The 9,159-nt window shown below is 37.9% G+C and overlaps 1 pseudogene; it reads left to right on the plus strand.

Moving 5' to 3' along the window:
* Positions 1–252: 252 nt before the first annotated feature.
* Positions 253–1,240, plus strand: LOC112132691 (small ribosomal subunit protein uS2-like; annotated as a pseudogene).
* The last annotated feature ends 7,919 nt before the right edge of the window (positions 1,241–9,159 follow it).

Below are 9,159 nucleotides of genomic sequence, written 5' to 3' on the forward strand. Positions count from 1 at the left end.
ATGCTGTGAGGAACAGCCATTCAAAACAAATCATAGCTACTCGGTTTTTTTAATGCGTTGACCCCCATGCTAGTTTGATCATGAGGTTACCAGAGCATATGCTATCTACTGAATCAAATTCTCCAGGGAAGTGATCTTGACAATCTGTGATTTTAATCGGCACTCCAATGTGATTTAAAAAGCTGGCAAATGTGGACAACAGTGCATGAGAGAATGTTGCTTAGAAGTCAAAGTCTTGCCTTCCGTGCTACCTACAGAGGGGTCCATACGGCGTTGTTCTGGATTCCCGTCATAACTTAAAGGGAAACTTTCACAATGTCCGGAGCCCTTGATGTCCTGCAAATGAAGGAGGAGGATGTCCTTAAGTTCCTTACAGCAAGAACCCAGTTAGGTGGCACCAATCTTGACTTCCAGATGGAACAGTACATCTATAAAAGGAAAAGTGATGGCATCTACATCATAAATCTGAAGAGGACCCGGGAGAAACTTCTGCTGGCAGCTCGTGCCATTGTTGCCATTGAAAACCCTGCTGTTGTCAGTGTTATATCCTCCAGGAATACTGGCCAGAGGGCTGTGCTGAAGTTTGCTGCTGCCACTGGAGCCACTCCAATTGCTGGCCACTTCACTCCTGGAACCTTCACTAACCAGATCCAGGCAGCCTTCTGGGAGCCACGGCTTCTTGTGGTTACTGACCCCAGGGCTGACCACCAGCCTCTCATGGAGGCATCTTATGTTAACCTACCTACCATTGCTCTGTGTAACACAGATTCTCCTCTGCGCTATGTGGACATTGCCATCCCATGCAACAACAAGGGAGCTCACTCAGTGGGTTTGATGTGGTGGATGCTGGCTTGGGAAGTTCTGTGCATGCGTGGCACCATTTCCCGTGAACACCCGTGGGAGGTCATGCCTGATCTCTACTTACTACAAAGATCCTGAAGAGATTGAAAAAGAAGAGCAGGCTGCTGCTGAAAAGGCAGTGACCAACGAGGAATTTCAGGGTGAATGGATTGCTCCAGCTCCTCAGTTCACTGCTACTCAGCCTGAGGTTGTAGACTGGTCTGAAGGTGTGCGGGTGCCCTCTGTGCCTATTCAGCAGTTCCCTACTGAAGACTGGAGTGCTCAGCCTGCCACGGAAGACGGGTCTGCAGCTCCCACTGCTCAGGCCACTGAATGGGTAGGAGCAACCACTGAATGGTCTTAAGCTGTTCTTGCATGGGCTCTTAAGCAACATGGAAAAATGATTGATGCAAAATAAACATCAGTTTCTAAATAAAAAAAAAAGTCAAAGTCTTGGGCATAAGCCCCATCTATGGAGGGAAGGTAGCTTGGGTAAAGTTTGCCTTGACCCAGTGTAACCTTCTCATGTTCATTGGTTATCCAACATAAACTCTTGGTCATAATAGATTTGGGCCCATATTCACAGAACATTAATAAAAAATCAAACCTGTTTCAAAATTCACCTTCTATTGGTTCTCATCTTTATTTGTGAAGAACCAAATTAAAATTACATACTATCACTGTTGCTTGCTGTAGTCTCCCTCTTTAGCTAGAAAGATAAAGTTAAATTGACTTTGCAAGTCTCATAAAAGATTTTATTTTAAGCTACCACACATGGCTAATTGGCAGCACATGCTATGTGGAGTCCACTGACTGCAGCCACAATAGATAATTTATATAACAATGGAAGGGAGAGTCACTTTAAGGCCAAATCCATTTCTTTTTTTAGGGCTAAGATCAGAGGAGTGATTGATGCTGTAGACTGTGAATACCTTCATTTGTTTTGGATCTTTATCCATTTTACAGCAAAAAGAGCTCCACCACCTGCAAAATCTCAACTTTTCTTTTTATTCTAGGAATATGAGTGATATAAAAGAGGTTACTGCTACCATGAAAATAGTAAGTGCTCCATAAAATCAAAACTACACCTTGTTTAAATTCTTATTTTTGCTCTCATTTGCTGTGTGACTTTGGATCTTAATTTCTCAGAGCTTTAGTTTACTCATACTTTTAATGGGGGTACTAATACATCCTTCTATGGAGAACTAAATGAAATTAACCATGTGTGGTAAATTTTCTCTTTTTTTGAGATGGAGTCTCGCTCTGTCACTCAGGCTGGGGTGCAGTGGCACGATCTCGGCTCACTGCAACCTCCGCCTCCCGGGTTCATGCCATTCTCCTGCCTCAGCTTCCCAAGTAGCTGGGACTACAGGTGCCCACCACTACGCCAGGCTAATTTTTTATTTTTATTTTTATTTTTAGTAGAGACAGGGTTTCACCATGTTAGGTAGGATGGTCTCGATCTCCTGACCTCATGATCTGCCCACCTCGGCCTTCCAAAGTGCTGGGATTACAGGCGTGAGCCACCACGCCCGGCCTCACGTATGGTAAATTGTTTTCCATTCTTCAGTCTCTTCTGCCATGGGTGAGTGAAGGGCATATACTTCCTACCCACTGATCTAGGCTTCATCATGTGAATCAATTTGGTGTAGAATGAGGGCAGTTAAGTTACTGTGCCAGTTGCAAGCTATGATCATAAGAGGCCCTAGAGCTAATCCTTATGTTCCTGTAAATGAATGGTCATTTTAAATAGCATCCCCCAAGAAGCCATTGTCCCTTCAGACTAGAAAAATCCAGAAAGAATATGTTTGAGGAAGTCTTGAAAATCCAAACTTCAGCCTTACACAGAGATGGCCCAGCCAACTTGCAGACTCATTGGAGAGAAAAGTAAATACTTTTCTAAGTCACTACATTTTGTATGCAAGATTATTGTAGTAGCAAAAGCTGACTAATTCATTATGTCATACTTCTGATACAGTAGGCTTTGAAAAAGCATTAGACCCCAGTTCAAATATTTTGTCACTTAGGATTGTTTGTTGAGGTATAAATTACATAGAGGAGGTATAGTAGGTATAAGGCAGTTTATAAGGTCACTGGGAAGATAAGCTGCACAGCCATGTAAGCGAACCTAGTCAGTGCAGCGCACAATAAGCATAGTAGCAAGTGAGCGAACATATACAAAATACCTAGCCAGTGTCTGGCACAGAATAAATGGACAATAAATTTTGGGAGCTTTTCTTCTGGATTGACACAGAAATATTGGTGGTTCTTTCCTAATCAAGGATACAGTTCTGTTTTTCCATTTGACTGTGGCTCTTTAAAGATAGAGTCAGTATTTTACTAGTATTTGTATCTTCAGCACTTTATATAATAGACAAGAGTGTTTAGAAAGCACCCCACCCCCCTGTTTTTAAAAATACAAGATGAAAGGGAGAAGGTAAAAATCTCTCAGATAACTCCTGAACTCAATGACGATGCTATTTATCATGTACGATTTTTAAAAAATTACTCTCTTCAATTTATGACTAAAAGTGATTTATGCTTTCTGTTAACTTTGTTTTTGACACCCAGGACTGACAAGCTAGAGTTTTCTGGTTCCTGATACTGAGCTTTATTTTTTTCTTTTTTCAAATAAAGAAGACTATTTATTAAGGGGAAGAGTCCTTTGAGTCAGTATGTTTATTTGCTTGATGTCTATTTGATTTTTACCTAGATATAATGGGGGATAATGAGTCTGGTGTTCTTCAGTCTTGTGCATTTCTAAAATAGAAGACAAAGACCTTGGGCCTTGCCTTGCATAGATGGTATAAGACACCTTGCAAGACATCAGCTGTGATTCTTGCAAGGCACTGTGTCTTCAGAGAATACGAAGAAGAATAAAACACCATTCATCCTCTCAAAGAGATTATACTGTAAGGAGGAAGACTAGAAAGACCCATAGAAACTAAAATACAGAAAATTAAGGCAAAGACCATAAATACATTTGAGCAGAGAAAGCATTTTGGGTTCAAAGAAGATTCCAGAGAAACCACATGCTTGTAGCCAAATAAAGCCAAGGAAATAAATCAGTGCTTATCACTCAGAAGCTTGGCCAGAGTCAAGTGTGAAAATTCAATCTTGAATATGTACACTCTTAATGGGGGTTTGAGAGTCTACACAGTAAATACAGAAGAGCATTTTCTGCATACTTTAGCAGCCAAATGGGATATTAACCTGATGTGTTAATGAGTTCTTCAGAAGTACTCCTGAGTATCACTGCAGTGCTAGAGTTTAAAAGTCATTCATCTCAACTGCCTCTGTCCTGGAGCCTGTGTAAAAAATTGGGAGGGTTTTTATCTGATCACATGGAGGGAGAACAGTATCCTTAAAGAGTAGAGCAAGCGAATAGGAATATAAGAGATTAAGGTAAAGGAAAATTTCATACACATACAAGGCTGTGAATATTCCTTCTCCAAATTTAATTTCTTTGTCCTGTTCCTTCCTGCTTAGGTCTAGCTTAAATTTCTAAAACATGGTCTTTAGAAGACACATTTAAACTGTAGCATGTACCGTAGAAATCTGCAAATACTATAATTAGGGTTTGGTTTATTGTTTTGTTGGTTATCTAGACTGAAGAAAGTAATAAGTAAATGTAAATAATGAAGATTAAACTTAAACGTGTGTCATGTCTTGTGCTGAAAATAAAAGAAGTTTCAATTTACTGGATATAATTTGTACAAAAGTGAGAGAACTAGCTTAGTCATATATCACATTAAATGATAATAAATTTCTTGAGAAAAGAGTTACTGGATTGGAACACAATTCCATTTGGCAAATCATGGTTGGTTTGTACCATAAGTTGGCTACAGATAAAAAAAACTTTGACAAATATTAATGAATGTTTTTTGGGAGAATCATTGGCCACATAGAACTTATAATAAATATTCTTATATTTTACTGTGTCTTACAAATTGTGTGCTACACATATTTTATATCATGAAAATTTATAATAAAATTACATATATATGTATCTGCACACATTTCTTTTTTACAGAGAATTGGTTTTAAACATTTACCAGCACATCATTGTAAAAAAATAAAATAAAATTATCTTCTAACTCTAATACTTCTTAACCAAGTCATTATTAAGGTAGGAAATTCCTTAACTCTTTTGATTTTGGGAAAAATAAGGCATATGGGAAGAAAAGAAAATAACTGTGGATTAAAAACAGTATTTGAAAACACTGAACCAGCCGCCCTTCAAGGTTGTGTTTAGTTCTTAACTAAATGACACTGGCAGTTCAAGTGTGGGTGGATTGTAAATTAGACTCAATACAAGGTGTTTTTTTTGTTTTTTTTTCCCACTGGTATTTGTTGTCTTTCTCAGGAAACATGACTTTATTGTAAAGGTTTTAAATTTTGAGACCCCTGGAGTGTGAGTCAAATATTTTAGGCTTAGGATAGGATTTAGAAGGATAAGGGGGCTTCCTTTCATCCATTGGAGGGATGTGGCACTATCTGACATTTGTGTTTCAAAGGAAAAAATAGTTTTCATCAAAGCTGCAACATGATTCTAAGCAATAGACTGATTCTTTTAGGCAAGGTAATCAATCTAGAACATTATTTCTTTATTAACTATGGATAAGAGTAGTATCTAAGATCTTGTCTGTATCTGATGCTGAACAAGGATGTCAATTAATCTATAAACATAAACATGCATTAATTTAGGGGGCTAACTATTCTCACCATGATTAAGCTTTGAGAAGCAATTTTAATAAATGGTTTGTGAGGGCTAAAGCAACAAGAGCCAAACGTATATTTGGACTAACTTAATCCGCTGTATTGGTTAATAAACCATCCCTAAACTTAGTGGCTTAAAGCAATGATTTATTATGTCTCACAATTCTTTGGTCTGGCTGTGTAATGCTCATGCCGCTCTTGCCTGGCATCACTCATGCTTTTTATTTACTTAGGGGATCAACTGGGTCTAATATGTCCTCTTCTGTATGTCTGAGGTCCTGGTGAGAAAGCCAGAGGCTGAGACCTTTCTTCCCATAGGATGTCTCCTTACGCTGTAGCCCAGCCTGAGGTATTTTTCTTTTCTTTTTTTTTTATCTTAGTCATTGATTTTTAAAAACATTTTAACTTTTATTTTACATTTAGGAATACATGTGCAGGTCTGTTATATAGGTAAACTAATGACTCGGGACTTTGTTGTACAGATTACTTTGTCACCCAGTTACTGTAAACATGGTACCCGATAGTTGTTTGTGTTTTTTCTGAACCTCTCCCTCCTCCACCTTCATCCTCAAGTAGGCCCCAATGTCTGTTGTTCCCCTCTTTGTGTACATATGTTCTCATTATTTAGCTCCCACTTATGAGTGAGAACATGCAGTATTTGGTTGTCAGTTCTTGTGTTGATTTGCTAAGGATAATGGCCTCTAGTTCCATCCACGTTTCTGCAAATCACACAATCTCATTCTTTTTATGACTGCATAGCATTCCACAGTGTATATGTACCACATTTTCTTTATCCAGTTCATTGTTAATTGGCATTTAGGTTGATTCCACATCTTTGCTACTGTGAATAGTGCTGCAATGAACACACATGTGCATATGTCTTTATGGTAGAATGATTCCTTTGGATATATACCCAGTAATGGGATTATTGAGTCTAATGGTAATTGTTTGTAGCTCTTTGAGGAATCACCACACTGCTTTCCACAATGGTTGAACTAATTTACACTTCTACCCACAGTGTATAACCATTCCTTTTTTCCTGCAACCTCGCCATCATGTTATTTTTCTACTTTATAATAATAGCCATTTTGACTGGTGTGAGATTATATCTCTTTGGCTTTTTGATTGGCATTCATCTAATGATTAGCAATATTGGACATTTTTTAATATGCTTGTTGGCCTCATATATGTTTTCTTTTGAAAATAATCCGTTCATGTCATTGGCCATTTTTTAACATGGTTATTTTTTATTGTTTTTTCCTTGCACATTTGTTTAAGTTCCTTGTAGGCTCTGGATACTAAATATTTGTCAGATGTATAGTTTGTAAATATTTTCTCCCATTCTGTAGGTTGTCTATTTACTCTTGATAATTTCTTTTGCTGTGCAGAAGCCCTTTAGTTTGATTAGGTCCCATTTGTCAATTTTTCCCAGCACCATTTATTAAATAGGGAATCCTTTCCCCATTGCTTGTTTTTGTCAGGTTTGTCAAAGATCAGATGGTTGTAGATGTGTGGTGTTATTTCTGAGCCCTCTGTTCTGTTTCATTGGTCCATATATCTGTCGTGGTACTAGTACCATGCTCTTTTGGTTACTGTAGCCTTGTAGAATAGTTTGAAGTCAGGTAGAGTGATGCCTCCAGCTTTGTTCTTTTGGCTTAGGATTGTCTTGGCTATGCAAGCTCCTTTTTGGTTCCATATGAACTTTAAAGTAGTTTTTTCCAGTTCTGTGAAGAAAGTCAATGGTAGCTTGATGGGAATAGCATTGAATCTATAAATTACTTTGGGCAGTATGGCCATTTTTACAATATTGATTCTTCCTATCCATGAGCATGGAATGTTCTTCCAATTGTTTGTTTCCTCTTTTATTTCATTGAGCAGTGGTTTGTAGTTCTCATTGAAGAGGTCCTTCACATCCCTTGTAAGATTCCTAGGTATTTTATTCTCTTTGTAGAAATTGTGAATGTGAATTCACTCATAATTTGGCTGTTTGTCTATTATTGGTGTATAGGAATGCCTGTGATTTTTGCACATTGATTGTGCATCCTGAGACTTTGCTGAAGTTGCTTATCAGCTTAAGGAAATTTTGGGCTGAGATGATGGGGTTTTCTAAATATACGATCATGTCATCTGTAAACAAAGACAATTTGACTTCCTCTTTTCCTAATTAAATACCCTTTATTTCTTTCTCTTGCCTGATTGTCCTGGCTAGAACTTCCAATACTTTGTTGAATAGGAGTGGTGAGAGAGGACATCCTTGTCTTGTGCTGGTTTTCAAAGGGAATGCTTCCAGCTTTTGCCCATTCAGTATGCTATTGGCTGTGGGTTTGTCATAAATAGCCCTTATTATTTTGAGATTCATTTCATCCATACCTAGTTTATTGAGAGTTTTTAGCATGAAGGGCTGTTGAATTTTGTCAAAGGCCTTTTCTGCATCTATTGAAATAATCATGTGGTTTTTGTCATTGGTTCTGTTTATGTGATGGATTACATTTATTGATTTGCATATGTTGAACCAGGCTTGCATCCCAGGGGTGAAGCCAGTGTGATCATGGTGGATAAGCTTTTGGATGTGCTGCTGGATTTGGTTTGCCAGTATTTTATTGAGGATTGTTGCATTGATGTTCATCAGGGATATTGGTCTAAAACTCCCTTTTTTTGTTGTGTCTCTGCCAGGTTTTGGTATCAGTATGAGGCTGGCCTCATAAAATGAGTTAGGGAGGGTTTCCTCTTTTTTTATTGATTGGAATAGTTTCAGAAAGAATGGTACCAGCTCCTCCTTGTACCTCTGGTAGAATTTGTCTGTGAATCCTTCTGGTCCTGGACTTTCTTTGGTTAGTAGCTGTTAATTATTGCCTCAATTTCAGAACCTGTTATTGGTCTATTCAGAGAATCGACTTCTTCCTGGTTTAGTCTTGGGATAGTGTATGTGTCCAGGAATTTATCCATTTCTTCTAGATTTTCTAATTTATTTGCATAGAGGTGTTTATAGTATTCTCTGATGGTAGTTTGTATTTCTGTGGGATTAGTGGTGATATCCCCTTTATCATTTTTTATTGTGTCTATTTGATTCTTCTCTCTTTTCTTCTTTATTAGTCTTTCTAGTGGTCTATCTATTTTGTTGATCTTTTCAAAAAACCAGCTCTTGGATTCATTGATTTTTTGAAGGGTTTTTTTGTGTCTCTTATCTCCTTTAGTTCTGCTCTGATCTTAGTTATTTCTTATCTTCTGCTAGCTTTTGAATTTGTTTCCTCTTGCTTCTCTAGTTCTTTTAATTTTGATGTTAGGGTGTCGATTTTAGATCTTTCCTGCTTTCTCTTGTGGGCATTTACTATTATAAATTTCCCTCTACACACTGCTTTAAATTTGTCCCAGAGATTCTGGTACGTTGTGTCTTTGTTCTCATTGGTTTCAAAGAATATCTTTATTTCTGCCTTCATTTTGTTATTTACCCAGTAGTCATTCAGGAGCAGGTTGTGCAGTTTCCATGTAGTTGTGTGGTTTTGAATGAGTTTCTTAATCCTGAGTTCTAATTTGATTGCACTGTGGTCTGAGAGACAGTTTGTTGTGATTTCTGTTCTTTTACTTTTGCTGAGGAGCATA

The sequence above is a fragment of the Pongo abelii genome, chromosome 2 (genome assembly GCF_028885655.2).
Source record: "Pongo abelii isolate AG06213 chromosome 2, NHGRI_mPonAbe1-v2.0_pri, whole genome shotgun sequence".
In the NCBI taxonomy this organism is placed as follows: Eukaryota; Metazoa; Chordata; class Mammalia; order Primates; family Hominidae; genus Pongo; species Pongo abelii.